We start from the raw sequence: 17872 nt of genomic DNA, 5'->3' as shown, positions 1-17872 counted from the left end.
TGGGGAGCTATAATAGTCAGATGCTGTCCCAGAGTTAATTTATCTGCGTAAAGGTGCTGGACCCTCTTACCTTCATTCTGTGAAATTGCAAAGTACACAAGGTAACCAATGTAAGGATGCTAATTATATCAATGAGTATGACCAGGGTATCCATTGCCTCCAGTTTTTCGTAGTAAATGCCTTAGGCCATATTTAGCTGGCCGTATTTCAGTAAAGTCCACTTCCCAGTGTTGGCCCGGTCGACTCCCTCGTAGTCTCTTTCCAGGAGCCACCCGACCAGGGTATGCATTAACCTGCTGGCAGGCTTGGCAGCCTGCCAGCACTTCCTCTGCCATCCGCTTCCTTTCAGACCCCAGTTTCCTCCGCCAGGATGGCACCACAGTCATGCACTGGCTCTCCCTCCTCTTCTTGTTGGGCACTTGGGAGGAGGGTGGCTGGGTTAAGGACGGATGCGGTCCCGGTCCAGGAGAGTTGTCTGATAGTATGTGGCCCGAGCATTGCTGAGCCATCGGTCCGGCGGACAGTGCTCTCCAATGCATGGGGAGCTATAATAGTCAGATGCTGTCCCAGAGTTAATTTATCTGCGTAAAGGTGCTGGACCCTCTTACCTTCACATTGTGATATTTCAAAATATACACCTCCACTTGTAGCGGCAAAGTGAAATCAGACAGGTCTGTTTAATGTTCAGAGATGAAATGTTTTTCTGAACACCCAAGCATTAAAGGCTGACAAAGGAATCCTGCCAAACAGACTAAGAAAGGGTAGAGGTGCTGGACCCTCTTACCTTCATTCTGTGAAATTGCAAAGTACACAAGGTAACCAATGTAAGGATGCTAATTATATCAATGAGTATGACCAGGGTATCCATTGCCTCCAGTTTTTCGTAGTAAATGCCTTAGGCCATATTTAGCTGGCCGTATTTCAGTAAAGTCCACTTCCCAGTGTTGGCCCGGTCGACTCCCTCGTAGTCTCTTTCCAGGAGCCACCCGACCAGGGTATGCATTAACCTGCTGGCAGGCTTGGCAGCCTGCCAGCACTTCCTCTGCCATCCGCTTCCTTTCAGACCCCAGTTTCCTCCGCCAGGATGGCACCACAGTCATGCACTGGCTCTCCCTCCTCTTCTTGTTGGGCACTTGGGAGGAGGGTGGCTGGGTTAAGGACGGATGCGGTCCCGGTCCAGGAGAGTTGTCTGATAGTATGTGGCCCGAGCATTGCTGAGCCATCGGTCCGGCGGACAGTGCTCTCCAATGCATGGGGAGCTATAATAGTCAGATGCTGTCCCAGAGTTAATTTATCTGCGTAAAGGTGCTGGACCCTCTTACCTTCATTCTGTGAAATTGCAAAGTACACAAGGTAACCAATGTAAGGATGCTAATTATATCAATGAGTATGACCAGGGTATCCATTGCCTCCAGTTTTTCGTAGTAAATGCCTTAGGCCATATTTAGCTGGCCGTATTTCAGTAAAGTCCACTTCCCAGTGTTGGCCCGGTCGACTCCCTCGTAGTCTCTTTCCAGGAGCCACCCGACCAGGGTATGCATTAACCTGCTGGCAGGCTTGGCAGCCTGCCAGCACTTCCTCTGCCATCCGCTTCCTTTCAGACCCCAGTTTCCTCCGCCAGGATGGCACCACAGTCATGCACTGGCTCTCCCTCCTCTTCTTGTTGGGCACTTGGGAGGAGGGTGGCTGGGTTAAGGACGGATGGGGGCCCGAAAGTGATGCGGTCCCGGTCCAGGAGAGTTGTCTGATAGTATGTGGCCCGAGCATTGCTGATCCATCGGTCCGGCGGACAGTGCTCTCCAATGCATGGGGAGCTATAATAGTCAGATGCTGTCCCAGAGTTAATTTATCTGCGTAAAGGTGCTGGACCCTCTTACCTTCACATTGTGATATTTCAAAATACACAAGGTAACCAAGATCAGGATGCTAATTATATCAATGAGTATGACCAGGGTATCCATTGCCTCCAGTTTTTCGTAGTAAATGCCTTAGGCCATATTTAGCTGGCCGTATTTCAGTAAAGTCCACTCCCCAGTGTTGGCCCGGTCGACTCCCTCGTAGTCTCTTTCCAGGAGCCACCCGACCAGGGTATGCATTAACCTGCTGGCAGGCTTGGCAGCCTGCCAGCACTTCCTCTGCCATCCGCTTCCTTTCAGACCCCAGTTTCCTCCGCCAGGATGGCACCACAGTCATGCACTGGCTCTCCCTCCTCTTCTTGTTGGGCAACTGGGAGGAGGGTGGCTGGGTTAAGGACGGATGCGGTCCCGGTCCAGGAGAGTTGTCTGATAGTATGTGGCCCGAGCATTGCTGAGCCATCGGTCCGGCGGACAGTGCTCTCCAATGCATGGGGAGCTATAATAGTCAGATGCTGTCCCAGAGTTAATTTATCTGCGTAAAGGTGCTGGACCCTCTTACCTACACATTGTGATATTTCAAAGTACACAAGGTAACCAAGATCAGGATGCTAATTATATCAATGAGTATGACCAGGGTATCCATTGCCTCCAGTTTTTCGTAGTAAATGCCTTAGGCCATATTTAGCTGGCCGTATTTCAGTAAAGTCCACTTCCCAGTGTTGGCCCGGTCGACTCCCTCGTAGTCTCTTTCCAGGAGCCACCCGACCAGGGTATGCATTAACCTGCTGGCAGGCTTGGCAGCCTGCCAGCACTTCCTCTGCCATCCGCTTCCTTTCAGACCCCAGTTTCCTCCGCCAGGATGGCACCACAGTCATGCACTGGCTCTCCCTCCTCTTCTTGTTGGGCACTTGGGAGGAGGGTGGCTGGGTTAAGGACGGATGCGGTCCCGGTCCAGGAGAGTTGTCTGATAGTATGTGGCCCGAGCATTGCTGATCCATCGGTCCGGCGGACAGTGCTCTCCAATGCATGGGGAGCTATAATAGTCAGATGCTGTCCCAGAGTTAATTTATCTGCGTAAAGGTGCTGGACCCTCTTACCTTCACATTGTGATATTTCAAAGTACACAAGGTAACCAAGATCAGGATGCTAATTATATCAATGAGTATGACCAGGGTATCCATTGCCTCCAGTTTTTCGTAGTAAATGCCTTAGGCCATATTTAGCTGGCCGTATTTCAGTAAAGTCCACTTCCCAGTGTTGGCCCGGTCGACTCCCTCGTAGTCTCTTTCCAGGAGCCACCCGACCAGGGTATGCATTAACCTGCTGGCAGGCTTGGCAGCCTGCCAGCACTTCCTCTGCCATCCGCTTCCTTTCAGACCCCAGTTTCCTCCGCCAGGATGGCACCACAGTCATGCACTGGCTCTCCCTCCTCTTCTTGTTGGGCACTTGGGAGGAGGGTGGCTGGGTTAAGGACGGATGCGGTCCCGGTCCAGGAGAGTTGTCTGATAGTATGTGGCCCGAGCATTGCTGAGCCATCGGTCCGGCGGACAGTGCTCTCCAATGCATGGGGAGCTATAATAGTCAGATGCTGTCCCAGAGTTAATTTATCTGCGTAAAGGTGCTGGACCCTCTTACCTTCATTCTGTGAAATTGCAAAGTACACAAGGTAACCAATGTAAGGATGCTAATTATATCAATGAGTATGACCAGGGTATCCATTGCCTCCAGTTTTTCGTAGTAAATGCCTTAGGCCATATTTAGCTGGCCGTATTTCAGTAAAGTCCACTTCCCAGTGTTGGCCCGGTCGACTCCCTCGTAGTCTCTTTCCAGGAGCCACCCGACCAGGGTATGCATTAACCTGCTGGCAGGCTTGGCAGCCTGCCAGCACTTCCTCTGCCATCCGCTTCCTTTCAGACCCCAGTTTCCTCCGCCAGGATGGCACCACAGTCATGCACTGGCTCTCCCTCCTCTTCTTGTTGGGCAACTGGGAGGAGGGTGGCTGGGTTAAGGACGGATGCGGTCCCGGTCCAGGAGAGTTGTCTGATAGTATGTGGCCCGAGCATTGCTGAGCCATCGGTCCGGCGGACAGTGCTCTCCAATGCATGGGGAGCTATAATAGTCAGATGCTGTCCCAGAGTTAATTTATCTGCGTAAAGGTGCTGGACCCTCTTACCTTCATTCTGTGAAATTGCAAAGTACACAAGGTAACCAATGTAAGGATGCTAATTATATCAATGAGTATGACCAGGGTATCCATTGCCTCCAGTTTTTCGTAGTAAATGCCTTAGGCCATATTTAGCTGGCCGTATTTCAGTAAAGTCCACTTCCCAGTGTTGGCCCGGTCGACTCCCTCGTAGTCTCTTTCCAGGAGCCACCCGACCAGGGTATGCATTAACCTGCTGGCAGGCTTGGCAGCCTGCCAGCACTTCCTCTGCCATCCGCTTCCTTTCAGACCCCAGTTTCCTCCGCCAGGATGGCACCACAGTCATGCACTGGCTCTCCCTCCTCTTCTTGTTGGGCACTTGGGAGGAGGGTGGCTGGGTTAAGGACGGATGCGGTCCCGGTCCAGGAGAGTTGTCTGATAGTATGTGGCCCGAGCATTGCTGAGCCATCGGTCCGGCGGACAGTGCTCTCCAATGCATGGGGAGCTATAATAGTCAGATGCTGTCCCAGAGTTAATTTATCTGCGTAAAGGTGCTGGACCCTCTTACCTTCACATTGTGATATTTCAAAGTACACAAGGTAACCAAGATCAGGATGCTAATTATATCAATGAGTATGACCAGGGTATCCATTGCCTCCAGTTTTTCGTAGTAAATGCCTTAGGCCATATTTAGCTGGCCGTATTTCAGTAAAGTCCACTTCCCAGTGTTGGCCCGGTCGACTCCCTCGTAGTCTCTTTCCAGGAGCCACCCGACCAGGGTATGCATTAACCTGCTGGCAGGCTTGGCAGCCTGCCAGCACTTCCTCTGCCATCCGCTTCCTTTCAGACCCCAGTTTCCTCCGCCAGGATGGCACCACAGTCATGCACTGGCTCTCCCTCCTCTTCTTGTTGGGCACTTGGGAGGAGGGTGGCTGGGTTAAGGACGGATGCGGTCCCGGTCCAGGAGAGTTGTCTGATAGTATGTGGCCCGAGCATTGCTGAGCCATCGGTCCGGCGGACAGTGCTCTCCAATGCATGGGGAGCTATAATAGTCAGATGCTGTCCCAGAGTTAATTTATCTGCGTAAAGGTGCTGGACCCTCTTACCTTCATTCTGTGAAATTGCAAAGTACACAAGGTAACCAATGTAAGGATGCTAATTATATCAATGAGTATGACCAGGGTATCCATTGCCTCCAGTTTTTCGTAGTAAATGCCTTAGGCCATATTTAGCTGGCCGTATTTCAGTAAAGTCCACTTCCCAGTGTTGGCCCGGTCGACTCCCTCGTAGTCTCTTTCCAGGAGCCACCCGACCAGGGTATGCATTAACCTGCTGGCAGGCTTGGCAGCCTGCCAGCACTTCCTCTGCCATCCGCTTCCTTTCAGACCCCAGTTTCCTCCGCCAGGATGGCACCACAGTCATGCACTGGCTCTCCCTCCTCTTCTTGTTGGGCACTTGGGAGGAGGGTGGCTGGGTTAAGGACGGATGCGGTCCCGGTCCAGGAGAGTTGTCTGATAGTATGTGGCCCGAGCATTGCTGAGCCATCGGTCCGGCGGACAGTGCTCTCAAATGCATGGGGAGCTATAATAGTCAGATGCTGTCCCAGAGTTAATTTATCTGCGTAAAGGTGCTGGACCCTCTTACCTTCATTCTGTGAAATTGCAAAGTACACAAGGTAACCAATGTAAGGATGCTAATTATATCAATGAGTATGACCAGGGTATCCATTGCCTCCAGTTTTTCGTAGTAAATGCCTTAGGCCATATTTAGCTGGCCGTATTTCAGTAAAGTCCACTTCCCAGTGTTGGCCCGGTCGACTCCCTCGTAGTCTCTTTCCAGGAGCCACCCGACCAGGGTATGCATTAACCTGCTGGCAGGCTTGGCAGCCTGCCAGCACTTCCTCTGCCATCCGCTTCCTTTCAGACCCCAGTTTCCTCCGCCAGGATGGCACCACAGTCATGCACTGGCTCTCCCTCCTCTTCTTGTTGGGCACTTGGGAGGAGGGTGGCTGGGTTAAGGACGGATGCGGTCCCGGTCCAGGAGAGTTGTCTGATAGTATGTGGCCCGAGCATTGCTGAGCCATCGGTCCGGCGGACAGTGCTCTCCAATGCATGGGGAGCTATAATAGTCAGATGCTGTCCCAGAGTTAATTTATCTGCGTAAAGGTGCTGGACCCTCTTACCTTCACATTGTGATATTTCAAAATACACAAGGTAACCAAGATCAGGATGCTAATTATATCAATGAGTATGACCAGGGTATCCATTGCCTCCAGTTTTTCGTAGTAAATGCCTTAGGCCATATTTAGCTGGCCGTATTTCAGTAAAGTCCACTTCCCAGTGTTGGCCCGGTCGACTCCCTCGTAGTCTCTTTCCAGGAGCCACCCGACCAGGGTATGCATTAACCTGCTGGCAGGCTTGGCAGCCTGCCAGCACTTCCTCTGCCATCCGCTTCCTTTCAGACCCCAGTTTCCTCCGCCAGGATGGCACCACAGTCATGCACTGGCTCTCCCTCCTCTTCTTGTTGGGCACTTGGGAGGAGGGTGGCTGGGTTAAGGACGGATGCGGTCCCGGTCCAGGAGAGTTGTCTGATAGTATGTGGCCCGAGCATTGCTGAGCCATCGGTCCGGCGGACAGTGCTCTCCAATGCATGGGGAGCTATAATAGTCAGATGCTGTCCCAGAGTTAATTTATCTGCGTAAAGGTGCTGGACCCTCTTACCTTCATTCTGTGAAATTGCAAAGTACACAAGGTAACCAATGTAAGGATGCTAATTATATCAATGAGTATGACCAGGGTATCCATTGCCTCCAGTTTTTCGTAGTAAATGCCTTAGGCCATATTTAGCTGGCCGTATTTCAGTAAAGTCCACTTCCCAGTGTTGGCCCGGTCGACTCCCTCGTAGTCTCTTTCCAGGAGCCACCCGACCAGGGTATGCATTAACCTGCTGGCAGGCTTGGCAGCCTGCCAGCACTTCCTCTGCCATCCGCTTCCTTTCAGACCCCAGTTTCCTCCGCCAGGATGGCACCACAGTCATGCACTGGCTCTCCCTCCTCTTCTTGTTGGGCACTTGGGAGGAGGGTGGCTGGGTTAAGGACGGATGCGGTCCCGGTCCAGGAGAGTTGTCTGATAGTATGTGGCCCGAGCATTGCTGAGCCATCGGTCCGGCGGACAGTGCTCTCCAATGCATGGGGAGCTATAATAGTCAGATGCTGTCCCAGAGTTAATTTATCTGCGTAAAGGTGCTGGACCCTCTTACCTTCATTCTGTGAAATTGCAAAGTACACAAGGTAACCAATGTAAGGATGCTAATTATATCAATGAGTATGACCAGGGTATCCATTGCCTCCAGTTTTTCGTAGTAAATGCCTTAGGCCATATTTAGCTGGCCGTATTTCAGTAAAGTCCACTTCCCAGTGTTGGCCCGGTCGACTCCCTCGTAGTCTCTTTCCAGGAGCCACCCGACCAGGGTATGCATTAACCTGCTGGCAGGCTTGGCAGCCTGCCAGCACTTCCTCTGCCATCCGCTTCCTTTCAGACCCCAGTTTCCTCCGCCAGGATGGCACCACAGTCATGCACTGGCTCTCCCTCCTCTTCTTGTTGGGCACTTGGGAGGAGGGTGGCTGGGTTAAGGACGGATGCGGTCCCGGTCCAGGAGAGTTGTCTGATAGTATGTGGCCCGAGCATTGCTGAGCCATCGGTCCGGCGGACAGTGCTCTCCAATGCATGGGGAGCTATAATAGTCAGATGCTGTCCCAGAGTTAATTTATCTGCGTAAAGGTGCTGGACCCTCTTACCTTCACATTGTGATATTTCAAAATACACACCTCCACTTGTAGCGGCAAAGTGAAATCAGACAGGTCTGTTTAATGTTCAGAGATGAAATGTTTTTCTGAACCCCCAAGCATTAAAGGCTGACAAAGGAATCCTGCCAAACAGACTAAGAAAGGGTAGAGGTGCTGGACCCTCTTACCTTCATTCTGTGAAATTGCAAAGTACACAAGGTAACCAATGTAAGGATGCTAATTATATCAATGAGTATGACCAGGGTATCCATTGCCTCCAGTTTTTCGTAGTAAATGCCTTAGGCCATATTTAGCTGGCCGTATTTCAGTAAAGTCCACTTCCCAGTGTTGGCCCGGTCGACTCCCTCGTAGTCTCTTTCCAGGAGCCACCCGACCAGGGTATGCATTAACCTGCTGGCAGGCTTGGCAGCCTGCCAGCACTTCCTCTGCCATCCGCTTCCTTTCAGACCCCAGTTTCCTCCGCCAGGATGGCACCACAGTCATGCACTGGCTCTCCCTCCTCTTCTTGTTGGGCACTTGGGAGGAGGGTGGCTGGGTTAAGGACGGATGCGGTCCCGGTCCAGGAGAGTTGTCTGATAGTATGTGGCCCGAGCATTGCTGAGCCATCGGTCCGGCGGACAGTGCTCTCCAATGCATGGGGAGCTATAATAGTCAGATGCTGTCCCAGAGTTAATTTATCTGCGTAAAGGTGCTGGACCCTCTTACCTTCACATTGTGATATTTCAAAGTACACAAGGTAACCAAGATCAGGATGCTAATTATATCAATGAGTATGACCAGGGTATCCATTGCCTCCAGTTTTTCGTAGTAAATGCCTTAGGCCATATTTAGCTGGCCGTATTTCAGTAAAGTCCACTTCCCAGTGTTGGCCCGGTCGACTCCCTCGTAGTCTCTTTCCAGGAGCCACCCGACCAGGGTATGCATTAACCTGCTGGCAGGCTTGGCAGCCTGCCAGCACTTCCTCTGCCATCCGCTTCCTTTCAGACCCCAGTTTCCTCCGCCAGGATGGCACCACAGTCATGCACTGGCTCTCCCTCCTCTTCTTGTTGGGCACTTGGGAGGAGGGTGGCTGGGTTAAGGACGGATGCGGTCCCGGTCCAGGAGAGTTGTCTGATAGTATGTGGCCCGAGCATTGCTGAGCCATCGGTCCGGCGGACAGTGCTCTCCAATGCATGGGGAGCTATAATAGTCAGATGCTGTCCCAGAGTTAATTTATCTGCGTAAAGGTGCTGGACCCTCTTACCTTCATTCTGTGAAATTGCAAAGTACACAAGGTAACCAATGTAAGGATGCTAATTATATCAATGAGTATGACCAGGGTATCCATTGCCTCCAGTTTTTCGTAGTAAATGCCTTAGGCCATATTTAGCTGGCCGTATTTCAGTAAAGTCCACTTCCCAGTGTTGGCCCGGTCGACTCCCTCGTAGTCTCTTTCCAGGAGCCACCCGACCAGGGTATGCATTAACCTGCTGGCAGGCTTGGCAGCCTGCCAGCACTTCCTCTGCCATCCGCTTCCTTTCAGACCCCAGTTTCCTCCGCCAGGATGGCACCACAGTCATGCACTGGCTCTCCCTCCTCTTCTTGTTGGGCACTTGGGAGGAGGGTGGCTGGGTTAAGGACGGATGCGGTCCCGGTCCAGGAGAGTTGTCTGATAGTATGTGGCCCGAGCATTGCTGATCCATCGGTCCGGCGGACAGTGCTCTCCAATGCATGGGGAGCTATAATAGTCAGATGCTGTCCCAGAGTTAATTTATCTGCGTAAAGGTGCTGGACCCTCTTACCTTCATTCTGTGAAATTGCAAAGTACACAAGGTAACCAATGTAAGGATGCTAATTATATCAATGAGTATGACCAGGGTATCCATTGCCTCCAGTTTTTCGTAGTAAATGCCTTAGGCCATATTTAGCTGGCCGTATTTCAGTAAAGTCCACTTCCCAGTGTTGGCCCGGTCGACTCCCTCGTAGTCTCTTTCCAGGAGCCACCCGACCAGGGTATGCATTAACCTGCTGGCAGGCTTGGCAGCCTGCCAGCACTTCCTCTGCCATCCGCTTCCTTTCAGACCCCAGTTTCCTCCGCCAGGATGGCACCACAGTCATGCACTGGCTCTCCCTCCTCTTCTTGTTGGGCACTTGGGAGGAGGGTGGCTGGGTTAAGGACGGATGCGGTCCCGGTCCAGGAGAGTTGTCTGATAGTATGTGGCCCGAGCATTGCTGAGCCATCGGTCCGGCGGACAGTGCTCTCCAATGCATGGGGAGCTATAATAGTCAGATGCTGTCCCAGAGTTAATTTATCCGCGTAAAGGTGCTGGACCCTCTTACCTTCATTCTGTGAAATTGCAAAGTACACAAGGTAACCAATGTAAGGATGCTAATTATATCAATGAGTATGACCAGGGTATCCATTGCCTCCAGTTTTTCGTAGTAAATGCCTTAGGCCATATTTAGCTGGCCGTATTTCAGTAAAGTCCACTTCCCAGTGTTGGCCCGGTCGACTCCCTCGTAGTCTCTTTCCAGGAGCCACCCGACCAGGGTATGCATTAACCTGCTGGCAGGCTTGGCAGCCTGCCAGCACTTCCTCTGCCATCCGCTTCCTTTCAGACCCCAGTTTCCTCCGCCAGGATGGCACCACAGTCATGCACTGGCTCTCCCTCCTCTTCTTGTTGGGCACTTGGGAGGAGGGTGGCTGGGTTAAGGACGGATGCGGTCCCGGTCCAGGAGAGTTGTCTGATAGTATGTGGCCCGAGCATTGCTGAGCCATCGGTCCGGCGGACAGTGCTCTCCAATGCATGGGGAGCTATAATAGTCAGATGCTGTCCCAGAGTTAATTTATCTGCGTAAAGGTGCTGGACCCTCTTACCTTCACATTGTGATATTTCAAAGTACACAAGGTAACCAAGATCAGGATGCTAATTATATCAATGAGTATGACCAGGGTATCCATTGCCTCCAGTTTTTCGTAGTAAATGCCTTAGGCCATATTTAGCTGGCCGTATTTCAGTAAAGTCCACTTCCCAGTGTTGGCCCGGTCGACTCCCTCGTAGTCTCTTTCCAGGAGCCACCCGACCAGGGTATGCATTAACCTGCTGGCAGGCTTGGCAGCCTGCCAGCACTTCCTCTGCCATCCGCTTCCTTTCAGACCCCAGTTTCCTCCGCCAGGATGGCACCACAGTCATGCACTGGCTCTCCCTCCTCTTCTTGTTGGGCACTTGGGAGGAGGGTGGCTGGGTTAAGGACGGATGGGGGCCCGAAAGTGATGCGGTCCCGGTCCAGGAGAGTTGTCTGATAGTATGTGGCCCGAGCATTGCTGAGCCATCGGTCCAGCGGACAGTGCTCTCCAATGCATGGGGAGCTATAATAGTCAGATGCTGTCCCAGAGTTAATTTATCTGCGTAAAGGTGCTGGACCCTCTTACCTTCACATTGTGATATTTCAAAATACACAAGGTAACCAAGATCAGGATGCTAATTATATCAATGAGTATGACCAGGGTATCCATTGCCTCCAGTTTTTCGTAGTAAATGCCTTAGGCCATATTTAGCTGGCCGTATTTCAGTAAAGTCCACTTCCCAGTGTTGGCCCGGTCGACTCCCTCGTAGTCTCTTTCCAGGAGCCACCCGACCAGGGTATGCATTAACCTGCTGGCAGGCTTGGCAGCCTGCCAGCACTTCCTCTGCCATCCGCTTCCTTTCAGACCCCAGTTTCCTCCGCCAGGATGGCACCACAGTCATGCACTGGCTCTCCCTCCTCTTCTTGTTGGGCACTTGGGAGGAGGGTGGCTGGGTTAAGGACGGATGCGGTCCCGGTCCAGGAGAGTTGTCTGATAGTATGTGGCCCGAGCATTGCTGAGCCATCGGTCCGGCGGACAGTGCTCTCCAATGCATGGGGAGCTATAATAGTCAGATGCTGTCCCAGAGTTAATTTATCTGCGTAAAGGTGCTGGACCCTCTTACCTTCACATTGTGATATTTCAAAGTACACAAGGTAACCAAGATCAGGATGCTAATTATATCAATGAGTATGACCAGGGTATCCATTGCCTCCAGTTTTTCGTAGTAAATGCCTTAGGCCATATTTAGCTGGCCGTATTTCAGTAAAGTCCACTTCCCAGTGTTGGCCCGGTCGACTCCCTCGTAGTCTCTTTCCAGGAGCCACCCGACCAGGGTATGCATTAACCTGCTGGCAGGCTTGGCAGCCTGCCAGCACTTCCTCTGCCATCCGCTTCCTTTCAGACCCCAGTTTCCTCCGCCAGGATGGCACCACAGTCATGCACTGGCTCTCCCTCCTCTTCTTGTTGGGCACTTGGTAGGAGGGTGGCTGGGTTATGGACGGATGCGGTCCCGGTCCAGGAGAGTTGTCTGATAGTATGTGGCCCGAGCATTGCTGAGCCATCGGTCCGGCGGACAGTGCTCTCCAATGCATGGGGAGCTATAATAGTCAGATGCTGTCCCAGAGTTAATTTATCTGCGTAAAGGTGCTGGACCCTCTTACCTTCACATTGTGATATTTCAAAATACATACCTCCACTTGTAGCGGCAAAGTGAAATCAGACAGGTCTGTTTAATGTTCAGAGATGAAATGTTTTTCTGAACCCCCAAGCATTAAAGGCTGACAAAGGAATCCTGCCAAACAGACTAAGAAAGGGTAGAGGTGCTGGACCCTCTTACCTTCATTCTGTGAAATTGCAAAGTACACAAGGTAACCAATGTAAGGATGCTAATTATATCAATGAGTATGACCAGGGTATCCATTGCCTCCAGTTTTTCGTAGTAAATGCCTTAGGCCATATTTAGCTGGCCGTATTTCAGTAAAGTCCACTTCCCAGTGTTGGCCCGGTCGACTCCCTCGTAGTCTCTTTCCAGGAGCCACCCGACCAGGGTATGCATTAACCTGCTGGCAGGCTTGGCAGCCTGCCAGCACTTCCTCTGCCATCCGCTTCCTTTCAGACCCCAGTTTCCTCCGCCAGGATGGCACCACAGTCATGCACTGGCTCTCCCTCCTCTTCTTGTTGGGCAACTGGGAGGAGGGTGGCTGGGTTAAGGACGGATGGGGGCCCGAAAGTGATGCGGTCCCGGTCCAGGAGAGTTGTCTGATAGTATGTGGCCCGAGCATTGCTGAGCCATCGGTCCGGCGGACAGTGCTCTCCAATGCATGGGGAGCTATAATAGTCAGATGCTGTCCCAGAGTTAATTTATCTGCGTAAAGGTGCTGGACCCTCTTACCTTCATTCTGTGAAATTGCAAAGTACACAAGGTAACCAAGATCAGGATGCTAATTATATCAATGAGTATGACCAGGGTATCCATTGCCTCCAGTTTTTCGTAGTAAATGCCTTAGGCCATATTTAGCTGGCCGTATTTCAGTAAAGTCCACTTCCCAGTGTTGGCCCGGTCGACTCCCTCGTAGTCTCTTTCCAGGAGCCACCCGACCAGGGTATGCATTAACCTGCTGGCAGGCTTGGCAGCCTGCCAGCACTTCCTCTGCCATCCGCTTCCTTTCAGACCCCAGTTTCTTCCGCCAGGATGGCACCACAGTCATGCACTGGCTCTCCCTCCTCTTCTTGTTGGGCAACTGGGAGGAGGGTGGCTGGGTTAAGGACGGATGCGGTCCCGGTCCAGGAGAGTTGTCTGATAGTATGTGGCCCGAGCATTGCTGAGCCATCGGTCCGGCGGACAGTGCTCTCCAATGCATGGGGAGCTATAATAGTCAGATGCTGTCCCAGAGTTAATTTATCTGCGTAAAGGTGCTGGACCCTCTTACCTTCACATTGTGATATTTCAAAGTACACAAGGTAACCAAGATCAGGATGCTAATTATATCAATGAGTATGACCAGGGTATCCATTGCCTCCAGTTTTTCGTAGTAAATGCCTTAGGCCATATTTAGCTGGCCGTATTTCAGTAAGTCCACTTCCCAGTGTTGGCCCGGTCGACTCCCTCGTAGTCTCTTTCCAGGAGCCACCCGACCAGGGTATGCATTAACCTGCTGGCAGGCTTGGCAGCCTGCCAGCACTTCCTCTGCCATCCGCTTCCTTTCAGACCCCAGTTTCCTCCGCCAGGATGGCACCACAGTCATGCACTGGCTCTCCCTCCTCTTCTTGTTGGGCAACTGGGAGGAGGGTGGCTGGGTTAAGGACGGATGCGGTCCCGGTCCAGGAGAGTTGTCTGATAGTATGTGGCCCGAGCATTGCTGAGCCATCGGTCCGGCGGACAGTGCTCTCCAATGCATGGGGAGCTATAATAGTCAGATGCTGTCCCAGAGTTAATTTATCTGCGTAAAGGTGCTGGACCCTCTTACCTTCACATTGTGATATTTCAAAGTACACAAGGTAACCAAGATCAGGATGCTAATTATATCAATGAGTATGACCAGGGTATCCATTGCCTCCAGTTTTTCGTAGTAAATGCCTTAGGCCATATTTAGCTGGCCGTATTTCAGTAAAGTCCACTTCCCAGTGTTGGCCCGGTCGACTCCCTCGTAGTCTCTTTCCAGGAGCCACCCGACCAGGGTATGCATTAACCTGCTGGCAGGCTTGGCAGCCTGCCAGCACTTCCTCTGCCATCCGCTTCCTTTCAGACCCCAGTTTCCTCCGCCAGGATGGCACCACAGTCATGCACTGGCTCTCCCTCCTCTTCTTGTTGGGCACTTGGGAGGAGGGTGGCTGGGTTAAGGACGGATGCGGTCCCGGTCCAGGAGAGTTGTCTGATAGTATGTGGCCCGAGCATTGCTGAGCCATCGGTCCGGCGGACAGTGCTCTCCAATGCATGGGGAGCTATAATAGTCAGATGCTGTCCCAGAGTTAATTTATCTGCGTAAAGGTGCTGGACCCTCTTACCTTCATTCTGTGAAATTGCAAAGTACACAAGGTAACCAATGTAAGGATGCTAATTATATCAATGAGTATGACCAGGGTATCCATTGCCTCCAGTTTTTCATAGTAAATGCCTTAGGCCATATTTAGCTGGCCGTATTTCAGTAAAGTCCACTTCCCAGTGTTGGCCCGGTCGACTCCCTCGTAGTCTCTTTCCAGGAGCCACCCGACCAGGGTATGCATTAACCTGCTGGCAGGCTTGGCAGCCTGCCAGCACTTCCTCTGCCATCCGCTTCCTTTCAGACCCCAGTTTCCTCCGCCAGGATGGCACCACAGTCATGCACTGGCTCTCCCTCCTCTTCTTGTTGGGCACTTGGGAGGAGGGTGGCTGGGTTAAGGACGGATGCGGTCCCGGTCCAGGAGAGTTGTCTGATAGTATGTGGCCCGAGCATTGCTGAGCCATCGGTCCGGCGGACAGTGCTCTCCAATGCATGGGGAGCTATAATAGTCAGATGCTGTCCCAGAGTTAATTTATCTGCGTAAAGGTGCTGGACCCTCTTACCTTCATTCTGTGAAATTGCAAAGTACACAAGGTAACCAATGTAAGGATGCTAATTATATCAATGAGTATGACCAGGGTATCCATTGCCTCCAGTTTTTCGTAGTAAATGCCTTAGGCCATATTTAGCTGGCCGTATTTCAGTAAAGTCCACTTCCCAGTGTTGGCCCGGTCGACTCCCTCGTAGTCTCTTTCCAGGAGCCACCCGACCAGGGTATGCATTAACCTGCTGGCAGGCTTGGCAGCCTGCCAGCACTTCCTCTGCCATCCGCTTCCTTTCAGACCCCAGTTTCCTCCGCCAGGATGGCACCACAGTCATGCACTGGCTCTCCCTCCTCTTCTTGTTGGGCACTTGGGAGGAGGGTGGCTGGGTTAAGGACGGATGCGGTCCCGGTCCAGGAGAGTTGTCTGATAGTATGTGGCCCGAGCATTGCTGAGCCATCGGTCCGGCGGACAGTGCTCTCCAATGCATGGGGAGCTATAATAGTCAGATGCTGTCCCAGAGTTAATTTATCTGCGTAAAGGTGCTGGACCCTCTTACCTTCATTCTGTGAAATTGCAAAGTACACAAGGTAACCAATGTAAGGATGCTAATTATATCAATGAGTATGACCAGGGTATCCATTGCCTCCAGTTTTTCGTAGTAAATGCCTTAGGCCATATTTAGCTGGCCGTATTTCAGTAAAGTCCACTTCCCAGTGTTGGCCCGGTCGACTCCCTCGTAGTCTCTTTCCAGGAGCCACCCGACCAGGGTATGCATTAACCTGCTGGCAGGCTTGGCAGCCTGCCAGCACTTCCTCTGCCATCCGCTTCCTTTCAGACCCCAGTTTCCTCCGCCAGGATGGCACCACAGTCATGCACTGGCTCTCCCTCCTCTTCTTGTTGGGCACTTGGGAGGAGGGTGGCTGGGTTAAGGACGGATGCGGTCCCGGTCCAGGAGAGTTGTCTGATAGTATGTGGCCCGAGCATTGCTGAGCCATCGGTCCGGCGGACAGTGCTCTCCAATGCATGGGGAGCTATAATAGTCAGATGCTGTCCCAGAGTTAATTTATCTGCGTAAAGGTGCTGGACCCTCTTACCTTCATTCTGTGAAATTGCAAAGTACACAAGGTAACCAATGTAAGGATGCTAATTATATCAATGAGTATGACCAGGGTATCCATTGCCTCCAGTTTTTCGTAGTAAATGCCTTAGGCCATATTTAGCTGGCCGTATTTCAGTAAAGTCCACTTCCCAGTGTTGGCCCGGTCGACTCCCTCGTAGTCTCTTTCCAGGAGCCACCCGACCAGGGTATGCATTAACCTGCTGGCAGGCTTGGCAGCCTGCCAGCACTTCCTCTGCCATCCGCTTCCTTTCAGACCCCAGTTTCCTCCGCCAGGATGGCACCACAGTCATGCACTGGCTCTCCCTCCTCTTCTTGTTGGGCACTTGGGAGGAGGGTGGCTGGGTTAAGGACGGATGCGGTCCCGGTCCAGGAGAGTTGTCTGATAGTATGTGGCCCGAGCATTGCTGAGCCATCGGTCCGGCGGACAGTGCTCTCCAATGCATGGGGAGCTATAATAGTCAGATGCTGTCCCAGAGTTAATTTATCTGCGTAAAGGTGCTGGACCCTCTTACCTTCACATTGTGATATTTCAAAATACACAAGGTAACCAAGATCAGGATGCTAATTATATCAATGAGTATGACCAGGGTATCCATTGCCTCCAGTTTTTCGTAGTAAATGCCTTAGGCCATATTTAGCTGGCCGTATTTCAGTAAAGTCCACTTCCCAGTGTTGGCCCGGTCGACTCCCTCGTAGTCTCTTTCCAGGAGCCACCCGACCAGGGTATGCATTAACCTGCTGGCAGGCTTGGCAGCCTGCCAGCACTTCCTCTGCCATCCGCTTCCTTTCAGACCCCAGTTTCCTCCGCCAGGATGGCACCACAGTCATGCACTGGCTCTCCCTCCTCTTCTTGTTGGGCAACTGGGAGGAGGGTGGCTGGGTTAAGTACGGATGCGGTCCCGGTCCAGGAGAGTTGTCTGATAGTATGTGGCCCGAGCATTGCTGAGCCATCGGTCCGGCGGACAGTGCTCTCCAATGCATGGGGAGCTATAATAGTCAGATGCTGTCCCAGAGTTAATTTATCTGCGTAAAGGTGCTGGACCCTCTTACCTTCACATTGTGATATTTCAAAATACACACCTCCACTTGTAGCGGCAAAGTGAAATCAGACAGGTCTGTTTAATGTTCAGAGATGAAATGTTTTTCTGAACCCCCAAGCATTAAAGGCTGACAAAGGAATCCTGCCAAACAGACTAAGAAAGGGTAGAGGTGCTGGACCCTCTTACCTTCATTCTGTGAAATTGCAAAGTACACAAGGTAACCAATGTAAGGATGCTAATTATATCAATGAGTATGACCAGGGTATCCATTGCCTCCAGTTTTTCGTAGTAAATGCCTTAGGCCATATTTAGCTGGCCGTATTTCAGTAAAGTCCACTTCCCAGTGTTGGCCCGGTCGACTCCCTCGTAGTCTCTTTCCAGGAGCCACCCGACCAGGGTATGCATTAACCTGCTGGCAGGCTTGGCAGCCTGCCAGCACTTCCTCTGCCATCCGCTTCCTTTCAGACCCCAGTTTCCTCCGCCAGGATGGCACCACAGTCATGCACTGGCTCTCCCTCCTCTTCTTGTTGGGCACTTGGGAGGAGGGTGGCTGGGT

Source organism: Peromyscus maniculatus, chromosome 5 (genome assembly GCF_049852395.1).
Source record: "Peromyscus maniculatus bairdii isolate BWxNUB_F1_BW_parent chromosome 5, HU_Pman_BW_mat_3.1, whole genome shotgun sequence".
NCBI lineage: Eukaryota > Metazoa > Chordata > Mammalia > Rodentia > Cricetidae > Peromyscus > Peromyscus maniculatus.
This window is presented reverse-complemented; position numbering follows the sequence as displayed.